General features: G+C 34.3%; 1 protein-coding gene across 1 annotated transcript in view; it reads left to right on the top strand.

The window, feature by feature from the left end:
* Positions 1-1,236: 1,236 nt before the first annotated feature.
* The window catches only part of LOC145691793 (alpha-tocopherol transfer protein-like), a 309,517-nt gene continuing 289,540 nt past the window's right edge, over positions 1,237-21,213 (top strand). The window contains exon 1 of the mRNA XM_081767102.1: positions 1,237-1,297. The gene's annotated coding sequence lies outside the window, so the exon portion shown is untranslated. The remainder of the gene's footprint in view (positions 1,298-21,213) is intronic.

The raw sequence follows: 21,213 nt of genomic DNA, 5'->3' as shown, positions 1-21,213 counted from the left end.
AATGATCCAGCTCTTCAAATTCTCTTTGTTCTACTCTGACCCTTAAGGACGAGTTTCCACGGAATACAGGTATTCTCATGACTTTTACCGACATTGATTTCTATTCCATATTAACATATGCCAACATATTGGACCGAAATCCGGACGTTGACATATACAATTTCATCCACACACAACTCAATGTATTAATAACCATAATAGCATGGGGGCAATTTGAAGAGTTTTCTTATAATAAACTTAACCATTAAATTTTAGGTAGAGCAAATAATTAGTTAAGATGGATAAATTAAATTGTAGAAATAAAAGTAGAGATATCAGATCAGAATATTACCCAAAATCTGGTGCTGAGGCCTTACGTTAAAATTTATAATAGCTGTCATAATGAATTTTGAAGATAGGAAAGAATTAAACGAATTTTGAGACAAGGTCGAATAAATAAAGTGTGATATCAATTAATAACCAGCATTGTACTCACCCAGACTTTGACGAGTAAAATTTTTAGATTTTGATCCTTCCAGTCAGACGGTCACTTCAGAACTCTCTCTAATTCCCTACTCTTTTTCGTCCACCTACCTTTTCTTCCTCGTTTTGGTAGCGACATTTCTTCCGCTTACCATTACATTTTTAGAGTTACTTCATAACGTGAAGTAGGAAGTCTTATTATTTCCTTGATACATTGCTGCATAACATATTTTTATATTTCCTATTTAGAAGAATGTTTTAACTAGACATAGTTTTAAATTATTATGAGACTTCCTTGATTTCTTTGCATGTGTGAGTGACCTACAGCACCAGACTGGGGATTGAATTTTATTTGCATTTAATATAACAAGGTTTACAAAATATTAAGCCAAAACCAATGAAATATTAATCGCCCTTCACCAAAATGCTTTAGTCATATTACATTCCTCCCCGCTTGGATATTCGACATCTCCGATGTCGATATAAATATTTAAAATCAAGGTAACACCAAACCATAAATAAATTGAATATATGTATCAAACGTTTTGTTAAAATAAAAATCAGTTTGTGACAAGCTGAAATGAATGAATTATAAAGCACTGCTTAGTCCAAGATAATCATATCAAACATAGAAAGGAAGATGTTATGATTACGTTTGCATATTACAAGGTCAGTAATACAGTCACAAGAATATGCATGCGTCCTTGCAATGTCACATGTAAAAAAAAAAAAAATTTCCACACAGCAAAACAGAATATAGGTCAGTTTTACATTGTTTGTGTTCTGTGATGGAGTGAAATGTATTTGTTTTTAAGATTTGTTCGCTGATATATTGGTAAGTAATTATTTATATCATTATATAAAAACAAAATTCACTCGTTTTTTTTTATAAACACTGATTGTATGTTATGTGAATTTTCACTGATGTTCGCAACTGCACTACACTAATTACTTGTGAATATATGTATATATGTGTATAAGTAACATGAAGATAATCATAATTATAACCATCACCAAAATTATTCGTGAATTCACTCTCACTTTTTTTTTACTAAAGATTAAATATGCACTAAAATCACCACACTATTTTACATAATTATATATGTATATAGCATTTTCACTATTGATACCACATTATTTCACACATAATCACTTAGCACTGTTCACTTACACATATAAACTTGAGGGGAGGGGAAATCACACTAGGGGGGGTTCAGACGAGTATTTCCTGGTTCATCCTATTTCCAGTGGATATGGCAGGAATCCAAATGTGTCCTCTTCCGTTGTACTTGTTGAAATTTTTAGTGTCCATGGAAAATATATTGATGGAATTTAGTAGTTAAATGTCGTCTTGATGTAAAGAATGATTATTTATTAGCATATGGTATGTCGACATAGCCGTCTTGAATATATATTCTTTAAAGTCAATGGTTGGCGATTTGTAATTTCAAAACTGTGGGGATGTCTTAGAGTACATGCATGCTGGTTTGATTACACGACACAAATTCGACTTAAGAAGAAATATTTGAAGTATAGTTGGAATAAGTAACTATGTAATTTAAACCATGAACGCGCAGAGAAATATTATATGAAGAGAAATTAGGAATGTTTTGATTTTGTTCATTTACGTAGTAGATATCATCATATACAGGGTCTAGTTGAGGTAAAGATGGGATTTGAATAGAACAAATTTTCTGCTGTGGCTGTTGAATTACATTTTCTGAAGATTTTCTGCATTGAAAGTAAATAAAAATGGCTAACATAAGGAGAATTAAGATAGAAATGATAGTGAATATAATTATATAGAATATGGCGAAGTTCATGTTGATTATTTGCCTATAAAGGAAAACAGAAGAAAATACTATATAATTTTAGTATGGGAGTTTAATGAATAGACTTATAATTACATAAGACACAATATATATTTGTTTCATATGCGCATACACACTTCCAAAAATTCGCTTTGCGAATACCTTTTTGTGTACCTTTTTTTTTTTTGTCCAGTTTGATGTCTTCGTCTCGCTTTGCAAGAAATTGATATTCAAAACTGGAATTTTTCTTTAAAAAAAATAATAATCTGTCTTTGGATTTGCTTTGCAAATCATGTTATGACTATTATTTGATTACTTCAGTAATATATAACTTAGGTTTCTATCATCATGTTGCAATAATATTTTTCGTATAAGGAAACCTTTCATACACTATTCGTTTGCACGTGCTTAAAATCATTTAAAGTTTCTTCATTATGTAAATGTAATTTCGTATTTATATTCGATAACTCCCTATTAATTTTAAATAATTTTATAGATAAAAATATGATAATGAGAGGTGACAGTACAGCACTTGTAATAGATATTATTAATAGCAACGACATTGGGTCATTAGAAATTTGTAAAGATGGAGTGTAGGCATTTACAGTTATATTTTCTATTTGCTGCGCTAAAGATTCCAACTTATTCGAAAGAGTATCCATATGAGGAGAAAAACGAAATAATAGGTTGTGTACTTTACTAATACAAAAAAATAACATTAATTAATCTAAAATGCAATATATATATATATATATCAGTTTCAGCTAATGTCTCTAGCGAAAATGTTTATTCTGGGGGGGGGAGAATGGGAGGGGATTCCGAAATCGAAATGACGTCCTATTCTACCCCAAAGATAGATGAAAGAGACAACACAATGTTACAAGAGTACTAAATCGTATTCAATGTTCGAAAAATGAAGGTTTTTACTACATTTCTGCAGCTCGATTTTGCAGCTTTTAGCTTAAGGTTTGGTTGAGTTTTAGGAGAGCGCCTTATACTCGCTCACCCACAAAGAATACTATTTAGTACAAATAGACCACACCAACATATAACCTAACTTAAACCGTATTTACAGAGGGGAAAAAGGGGATGAAATAAAAATATTTTAATTTACTCTTTTCTTTCATGAATTTCACTAATTATGTTATTTAAGTTATTTTGATAATTTAGATATAGACTTCTTCTTGCACAATTATGCTGTGTTTCACTGGTTGCATATTTCCAAGGATGACGTTTGTCTCTTCTTGTCCTTTGTTAGCATTTTCATTTGCTGTTGAAGATTGCAGCGGCTTTAAACGACGTACTTCTATCTCATCTTGGACATCAGCTCCTTTTGCATTTTTAAAAGAAACAAGATATTTGTTTGAGCTGGGCAAACGTGATAGTATCACACCTTGCTTGTCATAACGGAAATCAAATGCTGCTGGTATTCCTTTATGTCTTGTTACATTTTGAATGAGAACCTTTTGTCCAGGGTGAAATTGTGTTTGCGCATGATGGTCTTCGTACTTCTCCAATTGCTTGAGATAACTTTTATACATATTCTGATAGGCATCATCTCTCGCGAGACGCATCGTTTCCATCCGTTCGACATTTTCTTTCTCTTGAATTGGAGTATTAAATTGGAGATCAAAAACAATCTTTGCTTCAAATCCATGGAGCAAGTAGAAACTCGAATATTTAGTAGTTTGATTCTTCAAATTATTTAATCCAAACACAATTTGCGGTAACATAATGTCCCAATTATTTCCAGTTGATTTGATGTAGTGACGTAACGCTCTTTGAATTGTGTCACTTGTTTTCTCAGCCAAATTGAGAGAATAATGTGAATTAACTGGAATGAATTTCAATTCTATTCCTAATAATTTCGCTAATTCTGACATGATCTTAGATTTATGAGATGGAAGACGGTCTAGTATTAAGGATGATGGTGCCCCGTACCTTAAGATGAGTTTATTATAAATAGCAGTCGCAATAGTGTCTCCCGTTAAATCCGGTATGCTTTCAGCTATGACATATCTTGTACACGCATCACACATAATTAAAATATACTTGTGACGATATGTAGAAGATGTTGGAAAGGGGCCGCATTGATCAATTGTGACTACTGAAAATGGGGCCGCTTTTGGAAATATTTGAGGTTTAATAGTAGCTACCTGGCTTCCTCTTTTATTCACTTGACAAGAAATACATTGTCTAATTTTCTGACGAAAATAATTACGCATATGTGGAAAATACACCTTTTGTAGCGCCAATTGATATGTACGATTCTGGCCTGCATGCGCTGCGGCTGACGGATGTGCGTGCAATAAGTTAAAAATTTCATCTCTCATTTTGAATGGAATAAACAATAAATGCTTCGTGATATTTCCAAATCTATGTGCACGGTATAACTTTCCATCAATTAATTGAAATGCTCTAGCTTGCCGTTCGAGCCTGTAGTCTTCTCCTTGCTTATTTTCCTGTAAGCATCTGTATATGGGTCCAAAATAAGGGTCCGTCTTCTGCATTTTTCCAATGTTTTCGGGTGCTTGGAAATTTACTAAACATCTCTCTTCGTCCAAATCTTCTAATAACAGGTCTCCCGGTTGTGGGGGAACAACCGAAATGCGACTCATCGAGTCTACAGGGTTATTCTCACTGCGAACATGAACAGGAGTAAAATCATACTCCGACAAAATTAAACTCCAACGAAGTAGTTTGGGCGGTAGATTAGCTGCTGTCTTGAGGTATACTAATGCTCGGTTGTCTATTTTCAAATAAAAATGCCTTCCTATTAAATAATATTTAAATGCCTTTACTGCGGCTAATACGGCTAGCAATTCCTGTTCTATTGTTGAAAGTTTCTGCTCTGCTGGTGTCAAAAGCCTCGAATAATAACCAATGGGAGTCCAATCTTGTAATTTTTCGTCCGTACACTGCGTACACATTGCAGAAATTCCTATTTTGGATGCATCTGTCCATAAACAAAAAGGTTTGTCTGGCCGATAAGGAGCTAATATTGGTGCTTCCAAAAGTTTCTTCTTTAATGTCTCAAATGCCTGTTGGTGAGTAGAATCCCAACTAAATTTCACGCCCTTTTTTAATAACTTTTGTAAATTTTGTACTACTTCCGCGTAATTAGGTAAAAATTTCCTTACAAATATGCACAAACCAAGAAACGATCTAACGTTCTTCGTCGATTTTGGGACAGGATAAGTTTCAATTGTTTTTAACAGCCGATCTGAGATTTGGTAGCCATAACGCGACACTTTGTGTCCGAGCGCTAAAATTTCTTGAAATAAAAATTGAGATTTTTCTACTGAAATTCTAAGTCCTGATTTTCTAAGACGTTTAAATAGATCTCTTAAAATCTCAATAATTTGCTCCTGTGAGTTGGCAAAAATGTATAAATCGTCTACATAACAGGCTATGTTTTCTGGATGGAGGTTTGCCAACACCATAGACATGAATCTATTGTACACAGCACCACTATTTACAAATCCTTGGGGAGTAACACAATACTGAAATGTCCCAAGTGACGGTAGAGAAAAGGCAAAATATGGACGAGAATCTGGTGTTAATTCTATATTAAAATATGCTGAAGAGACGTCCAAATTTACATACCAAACATGTCCAGCCATGGAAGAAATTATATCATGTATAGGTGGTAAAGCCAAGGAATGATGAACCACTTTTGAATTCAACATTCGCATATCAGCTATTTTTCTCAACTTTCCCGATGGTTTTCTCAAAAATAACACTGGCGAATTAAAAGGAGAATTAGACCTTTCCACAACACGTTGCTGAATTAAAGTATTCATGTATTCAAGTACTTCTGATTGCAAGGCTTTCGGAATTTGATATTGTTTACGAGAGGTAGGTAACTCTGACTTTAGTTGCACCCTGTATTGATATCCTCTCGCACGGCCTAATTTATTTGGATTCCAGGTAAAAATATCGGCAAATTCCCAACATAGATCTATTACTTTTCGTTTATATTCCGGACTAGCTTTTTCTCCTATTTTCAATTTTGAAGCATCAAATAACCTTTGACCTTCTTCCAAAAATTCATGATTTATGTAATCGTCATCTTCTAATGCGGTAATAACATCTGTCGGTTGAATATATACGTCTTCTGCCTTACCAACTACAAGATTAGTATTCAATACTACCTTATGTGCTAATGTATTTATTATTTCAATAACTGGAGACTTATCTGACACAAGAGCTCTCGGAATTAAGATTCCTAACCTTTCCGGTAATTCTTGATTCGGTTCAAGAACAATTTCTTTATGTGACCTAGATTGTTTTAATGTAAGTGGAACGATAACCTTAGATCTCGCTGGTAGCATAGATCTCTTCTTTACAACAAATTTAGGTGCAAGAGCTTCCTCAACTAAAAAGAGTACGAAATTCGACACATTATGCTCCTTATTTACATCAATTTCTGTATTCTTGGGTGGTAATCCAAACCTAGTTAACGTTAAAAGATTCTTTCCTAGACACAAGTTAGCTTGATGAAATATTAAGAAATCGTTTCCTATTAACACTTTCGGTTTAAAATGTTCCAAGACACGAAACTTGTGGTGAAAAGTCCTTCCATTAATGCAAAATCTAACAATTGCCATATATTTTATAATTACGGGGTTCTGAGATACACCCGACACTTTAGTCTGTGTTTCAATAAGTGTTACATTTCTGGGCAACAATGATTTTTCTATGATGCTGATAGTAGAAGCAGAATCAGCAATAGCATTAATTGTCTAAGAATTTACGTCTATAGGAAACTTAGCTATTTCGTTTTCTATATTTAAAGGGACTTGAATGAATTCCTTTTTCGATTTCCTAGCATTTTTACGCCATTCGTTATATGTGACTAGATTATCTTTCTGTTGACAGTTTTGATTATTAGGCTGTACTTTGTTATTCTCCGAACATGCACCGCCGTCATGCACGGATGAACTCAGTTTAAACCTTGCGTTTGAGATGCATTTGCGTTTGAAACCTGCATATTTTGATAAGTGGGAACTACATATTGGGGAAAGCTTTGTTGTACTGGTACCATTTGTGGAATGCACAGATTTCCCTGTGACATACAATTTGGGTCATTAACTACTGGTAATTGCCAAGTTTGATACATCTGGGGTACAAATGACTGTTGTGGGTAATAATTATTTCGATCTCTACTTTTAAAATTATTTTTACCCCTAAAAACTTCGCCTCTATATGAACCTGTTCCAACACTATTTTGTGACTGATAATTATTTTATCTATAATTTCTCGAATTTCCTCTGAAATTTCCACGAAAATTTCCTCTATGGAAACCTCTGTTGTTCTGATTAACATTTTGTTTAGCAGAATTGTTTCCCTGTGTTATCTGTACATTAGTTTCCTCACATTGTTTTTGTGTATCCTCAAAATTTTCCATTTTCAACGTTAATTGTTCTAGTTGTTTCTGGACATTCTCCATTGCCTGCGATATTTTGTCATGTTCTTTGTTATTCCGTTCCGATCCACTAGTTTCAAATTTATTGTCGTCCTGTTTAGTCACTTTCGCAACCTGCGAACTAGATCTTATATTAGTACGCGATCTCCTATTTTGACGCAAAACTATATTATCTTCATCTTCATCTGACTCGGATAATTCAGCCTCACTTGATTCTGATGATGTTTCAGAATCCGACGACATATATTTACGCAATTTTCCCAATTTACGCAACTCCTTTTTCATTGATGAATTTAGTCTAGCATGAAGCTCGTGTTTCTTCCTATTTTCACCCTATACCTATTTGTTTCGAGATTATTCAAGGCTTGAATAAACTCGTCCAATGAATTAAATTGCTGCACACCTACTCTTTCTAAAAAGTATGGCCTCAAACCATTTGTCAAAATAGAAATAATCTGAGCTTCCGTTAATGTAGGTGCTCCTTTATCTATTAGTCCTAACACATCGTATATGTAACTCTGTACCGACTCGTGTTTCTTTTGAACTCTGTTTTGAATTTTGGCAAATATATCTACATTCTCTTTCGGTGTTTTAAAACACTTTTTTACTTCTTCCTTAAATGTGTCATATGACTTAGAATTTAACTGCTTTCTATTTATAAAAACACGTAATCTTTCTTTATCTTTTCCTGCAAAACACGTAATTACTAAATCTTTAGCCTCATCCGGGGATAATTTGTTTAGCTTTATAGTATCGTCAAATGCAGAAAAGAATTGCTGAATAGTCATTTCTTTCGGATCATATTTAGGAAAAGGAAAAGCATTGCTATACACATTTACAATAGGTCGTGAATTTTGGTTGGGTGTTCCAGACTGAGAACTAGATTGAGAAACATTATGGGAGGGAGATAGAGGGGTCGCCATGTCTGATCTTAATTTCACCCTACGTCTGCTCATAAGTTTTATAAGAATAATATTTAATTCTTGAACGTGATTTCTGTACTGAAACTAACTTCGTTTTTCAAGATAACCTTCGCACACGCTAATGTCTACATAAGCATTTCCTGTTTCAATGCACTGCAATACGATATCCTAAAAATGCCTGACATATGAAAAACAACTCAAACATGAACGCAAAACGTATCTATATGTATATGTAATATTTCTTTGTTGTAAGTTACCACAGAATTCTCTATAGGAAATGGTATGCACATATTCAAACATATATATCAGCACCATCCTGGATAATAACAAATCTGATATCCCATGTAATTTTTCTCTGCATGATTTAATTCCTTACTCATATATGTATGGCTTCGGGATCGATATCTATATTTTAAACGGAAAATTGTTCTATAACGTGTTTCTAACACGGGCGCTAGCCACAAAATTCGGCGCTTATTCCACCATAACATATGCCAACATATTGGACCGAAATCCGGACGTTGACATATACAATTTCATCCACACACAACTCAATGTATTAATAACCATAATAGCATGGGGGCAATTTGAAGAGTTTTCTTATAATAAACTTAACCATTAAATTTTAGGTAGAGCAAATAATTAGTTAAGATGGATAAATTAAATTGTAGAAATAAAAGTAGAGATATCAGATCAGAATATTACCCAAAATCTGGTGCTGAGGCCTTACGTTAAAATTTATAATAGCTGTCATAATGAATTTTGAAGATAGGAAAGAATTAAACGAATTTTGAGACAAGGTCGAATAAATAAAGTGTGATATCAATTAATAACCAGCATTGTACTCACCCAGACTTTGACGAGTAAAATTTTTAGATTTTGATCCTTCCAGTCAGACGGTCACTTCAGAACTCTCTCTAATTCCCTACTCTTTTTCGTCCACCTACCTTTTCTTCCTCGTTTTGGTAGCGACATTTCTTCCGCTTACCATTACATTTTTAGAGTTACTTCATAACGTGAAGTAGGAAGTCTTATTATTTCCTTGATACATTGCTGCATAACATATTTTTATATTTCCTATTTAGAAGAATGTTTTAACTAGACATAGTTTTAAATTACTATGAGACTTCCTTGATTTCTTTGCATGTGTGAGTGACCTACAGCACCAGACTGGGGATTGAATTTTATTTGCATTTAATATAACAAGGTTTACAAAATATTAAGCCAAAACCAATGAAATATTAATCGCCCTTCACCAAAATGCTTTAGTAATATTACAATATTGTTTCCCAACGTTAATTATTTTATCCTTCATCTCCTATAGTAGTAATCGCCCCACTTAGTCTCACTTTTTGGCCCCTGGGTCCCTGCCTCAGGACCCATGGTCCCTGGCCGGGGTCAATGACCTAGGGGTACCTAGGACCACCCCCTCTAAATTTTGGCAGGGGTACCATGGCCCACCCCCTAAATTTTGGCAGGGGTACATAGGACCACCCCCCTTAAATTTTGGAAATTGCCAAATCTAAAAATTTGGTATGGTAGCCTAGGACCATAGTATGCACCTCTTTTAGTATTGGGTGTCTATGTCGTTCCCTTTCATGGGTAAAAAATTGCCAAAAATTCAAATTTCGGGGGTTTTTGACCTAATTTATCCCTTTGGATGAGGTATTATTACCCTATATAGTTATATGGGCGTATACAGGGGTCCATTACCTTTCATAAGACATGGGTATATTAATGCACCCCTTGAAAAATTTGGGAGGGGTACCTTGGCCCACCCCTTAAATTTTGGAAATTGCCCAATTTCAACATTGGGTATTATAGTACAGGACCCTAATATGTATTATGATAAATTTGGGTGGTCCACCTTGTTCCCTTTTAGGGGTACATAGGACCACCCCCTTAAATTTTGGAAATTGCCAAATCTAAAAATTTGGTGTGGTAGCCTAGGACCATAGTATGTACCTTTATCAGTATTGGGTGTCTATGTCGTTCCCTTTCATGGGTAAAAAATTGCCAAAAATTTAAATTTCGGGGGTTTTTGACCTAATTTATCCCCTTTGATGAGGTATTATTACCCTATATAGTTATATGGACGTATACAGGGGTCCATTACTTTTCATAACATATGGGTATATTAATGCACCCCTTGAAAAATTTGGGAGGGGTACCTTGGCCCACCCCTTAAATTTTGGAAATTGCCCAATTTCAACATTGGGTATTATAGTACAGGACCCTAATATGTATCATGATAAATTTGGGCGGTCCACCTCGTTTCCTTCCAGGGGCACAAAATTGCCAATATATAAACGTAAGCAATACGTTATACCACGTGTTTGGTCTTTTGGCCCAATTTATCCTCTTGGATGAGGTTCTATTACCTTATATGGTTATATGGTTATGTATAGGGGTCTATTCCCTATCATAAGACATAGGTACATTTGTGCACTTCTTTAAAAATTTGGGAGGGGTACTTTGGCTCACCCCTTAAATTTTGGAAATTGCCCAATTTAAACATTTGGTATTATAGTACCGGACCTTAACATGTATTATTATGATAAATTTGGGTGTTCCACCTCGTTCCCTTTTAGGGGTACAAAATTGTCAAAATATAAACGTAAGCAATACGTTGTACCACGTGTTTGGTCTTTTGGCCCAATTTATCCTCTTGCATGAGGTTCTATTACCTTATATGGTTATATGGTTATGTATAGGGGTCTATTCCCTATCATAAGACATAGGTACATTTGTGCACCCCGGGAGGGGTACTTTGGCCCACCCCTTAAATTTTAGAAATTGCTCATTTTATATATTTGGTATTATAGTACCGGACCTTAACATGTATTATTATGATAAATTTGGGTGTTCCACCTCGTTCCCTTTTAGGGGTACGAAATTGCCAAATTTTAGTACAACCACGTGTTTGGTCTTTTGGCCCAATTTATCCTCTTGGATGAGGTCCTATTACCTTATATGGTTATATGGTCATGTATAGGGGTCCATTACCTATCATAAGACATAGGTACATTTGTGCACTCTTTAAATTTTTTTGGGAGGGGTACTTTGGCCCACCCTTAAATTTTGGAAATTGCTCATTTTATATATTTGGTATTATAGTACTGGACCCTAACATGTATTATGATAAATTTGGGTAGTTCACCTTGTTCTCTTTCATGCGTAAAAAAATTGCCAAATTTTACTACAACCACGTGTTTGGTATTTTGGTTCACCCCTTGGATGAGGTCCTATTACCTTATATGATTATATGGTTATGTATATTGGTCCATTCCCTATTATAAGACATGGGTATATTGATGCACCCTTTAAAAAATTTGGGAGGGGTATCTTGACTCATCCACTCAGTTTTAGAAATTGATTAATATAAGCATTTGGTATCTTCGTACAGGTCTTCAATATGTACAACTATAAATTTGGATGGTCCACATCGTTCCCTTTCATGGGTAAAGAACTACCAAAAATCAAATTTCGGATGTTATTGACGCCTATTTAATACGTTATATGGTTTATTACCTCTATATGTTTATGTTCTCTTTTAAATTTGGGAATTATCAAATAACAAAATTCGGTAAACGTTTTCTAGGACCCATTGGTATTCCTCTTATGGCCAAATATTCAAAATTTAAAGGTTATTGACCGGCTTTATTATTGAATAAGTACAGGATTTATTACTTTTTCATAAGACACAGGTGTATTTGTGTACCAATCTTAAATTTTGGGAGGGGTACATTTCTTATTGTCATATCAATAATTGGTAATTGTTCTTTGGGTAAATCATTGTGATCACGTGATCAGTTATTGACCTATGATGCGATTAGGAGTCCAGGACATTGGTACATTGAAACTTTGTAGGATAATTTGAGAATGCGTCATTGGTATTGATTATTACAGCCAAATATAAACGTAAGCAAGACGTTGTACCACGTGATTGACCTTGATGAGGTAGTGTACAGGGATACATAGCTAACCTTATTGAATCTTATGACTCATAGTCTTAAGGGAATACATGCTACAACACTGGCAAAGTTATTGTTAATGCAATTTCATTGGCTGATCACTATCTTTCGTGCAATCTGATTGGCTGATCACTATCTTTCGTGCAATCTGATTGGTTGATGAGTTTTAAATCTTTGCTGTATTCAGTTTTTAAGTTTTGTTTTACATTTAAAAATCTTGTTTTCGTTCAACATTTTGCACTCAATGATAAATATGATCAAAACCGTTTATTTGTTAATCGAATAGTTAAAAACCGGATAAAGTTTGACGGTTAACCGTGAAACGTAAATTTTTTTTAGTTTGAAATTTTTTTGCTTGAAATTTTTTTGTTTGAAAATTTTTTCGTTTCCAAATTTTTTCGTTTCAAAATTTTGTTTGAGATTTTTGTTTGAAATTTTCTCGTTTGAAATTTTTTGTTTGAAAATTTTTGTTCGAAAATTTTGTTTAAAATTTTTTGTTTGAAATTTTTCGTTTCAAAATTTTTTGTTTGAAATTTTTTGTTTCAAAATTTTGTTTGAAATTTTTTTCGCTTCAAAATTTTGTTTGAATTTTTTTTTTTGGTTTGAAATTGTTTGTTTGAATTTTTTTTTCGTTTCAAAATTTTGTTTCAAAGATTTTTTGTTTGAAATTTTTGTTTAAAAGTTTGTGCACCTATTAGTAAAGAACCGGAACTGTTTAGAACAAAAACCTCTGGCAACATTGTGGTGCAATAGTACACGTCAGAACATGATAATGCAACGTCATCAGTTTTGCATCATATATAAGTATCGTTCGAGTTAGTATTCATGATAACATCATCATGGCTACTTGTCTGCAGTTTCTAAACACACGTGATGTGATGAAATCATTTACCAAGATTACTGATTTACAACAGAATGTACCTTATAGAATCTTAGCTAGCCAAATGATCCCTACAAAGTTTGGATTAAGAATCGTAGTGAAGCTTGAAAATGATAAGAATATAATTTTACCAGCAAGATATTTACCCATGGAAGCATCAAAACAAGAAGAACTGCTGCGTTTCTTAAATACTGGATCTGTATCTTTATGTTACAAAGGATTCTTGGGTCGAAGTCATCAACTTGAATTTAGTACACAGCCAGATTCGTCAGCCATTGTGATGAAATCATGAATCAGCACATTTCTTTCCAATGACGTCAGCTGTAGTTGTATGAATTTGGTTGGTCGGCATGACGTCAGCAACTGTGATGAAATCATGAATTCAAACGTCAGCACATTCCTTACCAATGACGTCAGCAATAACTATAAACCAGCAAATACAGTGTCATCCCACGAAATCATTTGAGCAAGTGCTTTTCAGGAGGAAAGATGTGTACTTCTAACGATAAAGAGTTCATCTTCGCAAGCTATTATCCAATAAATATATTTCAAACAAAACATGTGATGATTGGTATCAGTGCTAGAACATTTGAACCTGTGATTCGATTGGGCAAAGCAGAACAATTTGGTGTACAACTGACCTGTGAAGAATGGCAAATATTATGTTCACGAATCGACCAAATGAACGATTATTTTCATGATGAGCTAAATGTGACCATAGTCAAATCATTAGGCTCAAATCATGAAGTGGTGATGCGTACAGTCCTCGAAGAGAAGATGGTGCTGTTACGTAAAAAGAGTACATTCCATGTCCCTCGCAATATGGTGTATCTAACACAAACGGAATGGAACAAATTCATCAGCGTATTCCAGTGTGTGAAACATGCAGTGGAAGTGTGCAACAAAACTAGTATATTCCTGAAAAAGTACTATTTTGAAAAATGTGTTATGCATATTGTACAACATGTATCTAGATATTGTGATGGTTGTCAACATCGTTCGTGGGTGCATACCTGTATTGATAAACAGTTTATTTGTGATCAAATGGACATTGAGTTTCCACCAATTGATATCGCAATAGACCTTAAAAGACTTCAACTGGAATTAAAATTATATGCTAAAGACAAACTAGTGCAAGAAGTTCAAAATACATTGTATCGACAATATCCAGAACCACTATCTGGTATGGATGTATGTGGTGTGTAATAAAATGATCCATTTCAATGAATTGTGTTTTTTCATTTCAAGTACAACCCCATATTCTGATGTGTACTATTGCACCACAATGTTGCCAGAGGTTTTTGTTCTAAACAGTTCCAGTTCTTTACTAATAAGTGCACAAACTTTTAAAAATGTCAAACCAAACTTTGAAACAAAAATTTAGAACAAAAATCTTTGAAACAAAAAATTTCAAACAAAAAATTTTAAACAAAATTTTCGAACAAAAATTTTCAAACAAAAAATTTCAAACGAAAACATTTGGAAACGAAAAATTTCAAACAAAAATTTTAAACAAAATTTTGAAACGAAAAGATTTTTAAAAATTTCAAACGAAAAATTTTTAAACAAAAAAATTTTGAAACAAAAGTTGTCAAAAAAATGTCAAATAAAATTTTGAAACAAAAAATTCAAACAAAAATTTGAAAGCAAGAATTTTCAAACAAAAAGTTTCAAACAAAAAAATGTCAAACTAAAAATTTTACGTTTCACGGTTAACCGTCAAACTTTATCCGGTTTTTAACTATTCGATTAACAAATAAACGGTTTTGATCATATTTATCAGTGAGTGCAAAATGTTGAACGAAACCAAGATTTTTAAATGTTAAACAAAACTTAAAACTGAATGCAGCAAAGATTTGAAAATCAGCAACCAATCAGATTGCACGAAAGATAGTGATCAGCCAATCAGATTGCACGAAAGATAGTGATCAACCAATCAAATTACATCAACAATAACTTTGCCAGTGTTGTAGCATGTATTCCCTTAAGACTATGAGTCATAAGATTCAATAAGGTTAGCTATGTGTCCCTGTACACTACCTCATCAAGGTCAATCACGTGGTACATCGTATTGCTTACGTTTATATTTGGCTGTAATAATCAATAATGACGCATTCTCAAATTATCCTACAAAGTTTAAATGTACCAATGTCCTGGACTCCTAATCCCATCATAGGTCAATAACTGATCACGTGATCATAATGATTTACCCAATGAATGAAATACTATCCAATTTTAAGAACAATTACCAATTATTGATATGACAATAAGAAATGCACCCCTCCCGAAATTTAAGATTGGTACACAAATACACCTGTGTCTTATGAAAAAGTAATAAATCCTGTAGTTATTCAATAATAAAGCCGTTCAATAACCTTTAAATTTTGAATATTTGGCCATAAGAGGAACACCAATGGGTCCTAGAAAACGTTTACCAAATTATGTTATTTTATAGTTCCCAAATTTAAAAGAGAACATAAACATATAAAGGTAATAAACCATATAACGTGCTAAATAGGGGTCAATAACCTCCGAAATTTGATTTTTGGTAGTTCTTTACCCATGAAAGGGAACGATGTGGACCATCCAAATTTATAGTGGTACATATTGAAGACCTGTACGAAGATACCAAATGCTTATATTAAAACAATTTCTAAAACTGAGTGGATGAGTCAAGATACCCCTCCCAAATTTTTAAAGGGTGCATCAATGTACTCATGTCTTATGATAGGAAATGAACCTATATACATGACCATATGACCATATACGGTAATAGAACCGCATCAAACGGGATAAATTGGGCCAAAAACCAAACACGTGATACAACATATTGCTTATGTTTATATTTTGGCATTTTTTTACTCATGAAAGGGAACAAGGTGGACCACCCAAATTTATCATGATACATATTGAGGTCATGTACTATGATAGCGAATGCTTAAATTAAAAAAATTCCAAAATTTAAGGGATTGGCTATGGTACCCCTCCCGGGGTGCATCAATGTACCTATGTCTTATGATAGAAAATGGACCCCTATACATGACCATATAATCATATTAGGTAATAGGACCTCATCCAAGGGAATAAATTAGGTGAAAAACGAAACACGTGGTTGTACTAAAATTTGGCAATTTCGTACCCATGAAAGGGAACGAGATGGACCACCCAAATTTATCATAATATATATTAGGGTCTTATACTATTATACCAAATGTTTAAATTGGGCAATTTCCAAAATAAAGAGGTGGGCCAAAGTACCCCTCCCGGGGTGCATCAATATACCCATGTCTTATAATAGGGAATGGACCAATATACATAACCATATAATCATATAAGGTAATAGGACCTCATCCAAGGGGATAAATTGAGCCAAAACAAACACGTGGTTGTACTAAAATTTGACAATTTTGTACCCCTAAAAGGGAACGAGGTGGACCACCCAAATTTATCATGATACATATTAGGGTCCAGTACTATAATACCAAATATATAAAATGAGCAATTTCCAAATTGAAGGGGTGGGCCAAGGTACCCCTCCCAAATTTTTAAAGGAGTGCACAAATGTACCTATGTCTTATGATAGGGAATAGACCCCTATACATATAACCATATAAGGTAATAGGATCTCATCCAAGGGGATAACTTAGGTCAAAACCAAACACGTGGTACAACGTATTGCTTACGTTTATATTTTGGCAATTTTGTACCCCTAAAAGGGAACGAGGTGGACCACCCAAATTTATCATAATACATGTTAGGGTCCGGTACTATAATACCAAATGTTTAAATTGGGCAATTTCCAAAATTTAAGGGGTGGGCCAAGGTACCCCTCCCAAATTTTTAAAGGAGTGCACAAATATACCCATATCTTATGAAAGGTAATGGACCCCTATACATGACCATATAACTATATAGGATAATAACACCTCATCAAAGGCGATAAAATCGACCAAAAACCAAACACGTGGTACTACGTATTGCTTACGTTTATATTTTTGGCAATTTTGTACCCCTAGAAGGGAACGAGGTGGACCACCCAAATTTATCATGATACATATTAGGGTCCTGTGGTATAATACCTAATGTTTAAATTGGGCAATTTCCAAAATTTAAGGGGTGGGCCAAGGTACCCTTCCCAAAAATTTAAAGGGGTGCACAAATGTACCCATGTCTTATGATAGATAATGGACCACTATACATGACCATATAACCATATAAGGTAATAGGACCTCATCCAAGGGGATAACTTATGTCGAAACCAAACACGTGGTACTACGTATTGCTTACGTTTATATTTTGGTAATTTGATACCCCTAGAAAGGAACGAAGTGGACCATCCAAATGTATCATAATACATATTAGGGTCCTGTAGTATAATACCAAATATGTAAAATGAGCAATTTCCAAAATTTAAGGGGTGGGCAAAAGTACCCCTCCCAAATTTTTAAAGGAGTGCACAAATATACCCATATCTTATGAAAGGTAATGGACCCCTATACATGACCATATAACTATATAGGATAATAACACCTCATCAAAGGGGATAAAATCGACCAAAAACCAAACACGTGGTACTACGTATTGCTTACGTTTATATTTTGGCAATTTTGTACCCCTAGAAGGGAACGAGATGGACCACCCAAATTTATCATGATACATATTAGGGTCCGGTACTATAATACCCAATGTTTAAATTGGGCAATTTCCAAAATTTAAGGATGGGCCATGGTACCCCTCCCAAATTTTTCAAGGGGTGCATTAATATACCCATGTCTTATGAAAGGTAATGGACCCCTGTATACGCCCATATAACCATATAGGGTAATAACACCTCATCCAAGGGGATAAATTAGGTCAAAAAACCCCGAAATTTAAATTTTTGGCAATTTTTTACCCATAAAAGGGAACGACATAGACACCCAATACTGATAGATGTACATACTATGGTCCTAGGCTACCATACCAAATTTTTAAATTTGGCAATTTCCAAAATTTAAGGGGGGTGGTCCTATGTACCCCTGCCAAAATTAAGGGGGTGGGCCAAGGTACCCCTGCCAAAATTTAGAGGGGGTGGTCCTAGGTACCCCTAGGTCATTGACCCCGGGCCAAGGTCATTGACCTTTGACCTATGACGTCACAAAGGTCGGGGTCAAAGTCCAAAGTGAGACCAAGTGGGGCGATTACTACTCCTATAATCCATCTTCGGTTCTACCTACAATAAATGCCTGTTATAATCCTATAACAATATAATTATGAGAAGGTCCCTCATTTTCTCCCACTTCCTTTACCGGACCACATCATTCATTACATAATCACCATCTTCCGTAACCTCGGTGAACAATCATGGGGCGTTATTTATTTTTAAAGTGCGGGGTCAATAACTTGCCTAAAAAAAAATAATGAAAAAAAGAGATCCACAACTTCGAAGTAATTGAAAACCACTGGTCTGTACTACAGGGTGTCCAATATACAATACAGCCCGGAGTTTAGGATAGTACAACTTTTGAATCTGAAATGATACACAAATAATGGTTATACCAAAATGAAGCCTTGTTCATGTATATATTTCTAAACTAATAAGCAATGTAACCGAAGGTGTATTTTTTTTTTTTTTTTTTTTTGCGCAAAATACGTAAATTAACTCATACGTATGGACGTTCTGTCGTTAATTTTTAGTTTGTTTAGTTGAAGTAGCTTGGGAACTATGGAGCAGAAAATAGAATTCTTCTTTTGCACCCATAACTAATCGGATGGGGCCTCTGTAAGGGGGGACTAGCGAAATCATAGTTTTCACACTCTGAATTGGCAACATTGTTGATGTTTCAGTGCATCAAAAGATGTGTTAAGGATTTGTCTACATTATGCAAGTCCTGAAAACAACGAGAAAGAAACTTCGAAATTACCATGATAAGACTTTTTCTCACATGCACCCGGCAACACTGTTATCCATTTCTGGGGCTACTTAAAGCAAGAGGTATACAAGAACAATCCTCAAACTATACAAGACCTGGAAACGAACATTCGCAGTGCCATTGAGAACATTAACACTTCTAGTCTTTGTAAAGTTGCTATGCCAAAATGGTGAAACGTGTGAACCAATGTTTAAATCCAAAAAGGGGTCACTTCCAGCATTTGTTATAGAGCTGGTAAACTAATTTTGTGATAACAGCAGTGTTGTCGGATGCAAAGTAAGAGTTTTATCATGATAATACATAAAACATATAAAACTTATTCGATTTCACTATAAAACAGGTGCAACCCGTAAAGGGCAGAAATGACGATTAATGACTTACAGATAGGCTGATAGTTTAGAGCAGAGCTTTCCAGCTTGCGTAGCAAGGTTATATATATATATATATATATATATATATATATATATATATATATATATATATATATATATATATATATATATATATATATATATATATATATATATATATATATATATATAATATTTAACTTTTTTTATTTATTTGTGAGAAATTCAGCATTTTAAACGAATAATTAACTTGTGGTAAATCAATATTAAATATCCTTACTAATTTGGTTCATCGCATTAACTGCGTGACCGACATGTTGATTGTTACAAGTTAGTGGGAGTAACATTCAATGCAGGGGGGCGATCGGGGCGATCTCCCACCAAGAAGACGAAACTTTCTTATTTTATATATATAAATAAAACCCATACTAAAGTTTGGAGCCCTTAAAAGTAGCAGTATGACAACCCCCCCCCCCCAGAAGTCGGTCCTGGATCCGACCCTGATTCAATGATAACACTAGATGTCTCTGTTCTTAATATTCTAAGAACACTAAATTCAGACTCTATAACGAGAAATATTTAAAAATAGGTTTCAATGCTGTATCGACGAAGGGTGTTTGTCCTATACCGGAGTGTTTACTATATAAAAAAAAAGACTAGTGAGTGGATGTCCTGAGGCGGTTCCACCGGATCAGAGCCCACTTAAAATTTCGTAAGTTTTTAAATAACATATCTGTGTTTTATTTCCGTTGGAACAACTCTCACGGGCAGTGTTTCTTTCAGAAATAATGTTTTGGGGCAGTACACTTGGAATTCCGGGAAAGTACTGCTGGTACTTTTCTATTTATTATTGCATTATAGATGTATTATTTTGGTCTTCTCGGGGAGCACTCTTAGAGCTCCGGAGAATTGTTTGCCAAAAAAACATGTCTGGAAGAAAGAGCCGTCCACCCTATCTAAATCCCTTCCAATCTTTCGTCTTTGGATCCTCCTAACAAAACGTTCTATAGATGAGCATCTGGCGTCCTGTAAATACTATATTTGTGTACTAATAAGGTGTCACTATAAGACAAAGGTTGGAAAGCACTGGTTTACAGAATTGCAGAATATCTTGTAAGTGTACGTTTAAATTAAGTTGAGATTAAGGTTGAACAAACTTTACGATGATTATGCATGTGTTTTAAAAGTATGGTTTTCGGTTGATACATAATTTTCTTTTCGAGTTTCAGCCAGGAGGAATTCAAATACGTTTTCGCTCGAGAAATGTGAAAGACATCTTTGCTGGTTTAGGACTAGCGCGTGTTCCTTTGATGCACATTATACCGGCTTCGATTACCGGTGGGAGAGCACAAAAAGATTAAATTTACAATCATTCACTTTCATTAATCATCTGTATTCTTTAGACTAAAAGGTATCATCTATGGGATGTTAACGGGTTAAACTAAAACAAATCATTTTTTAAGTAATCTGAAT

This window comes from Thermobia domestica, chromosome 8 (genome assembly GCF_964235325.1).
Source record: "Thermobia domestica chromosome 8, izTheDome1.hap1.1, whole genome shotgun sequence".
NCBI lineage: Eukaryota > Metazoa > Arthropoda > Insecta > Zygentoma > Lepismatidae > Thermobia > Thermobia domestica.
This window is presented reverse-complemented; position numbering and strand designations above follow the sequence as displayed.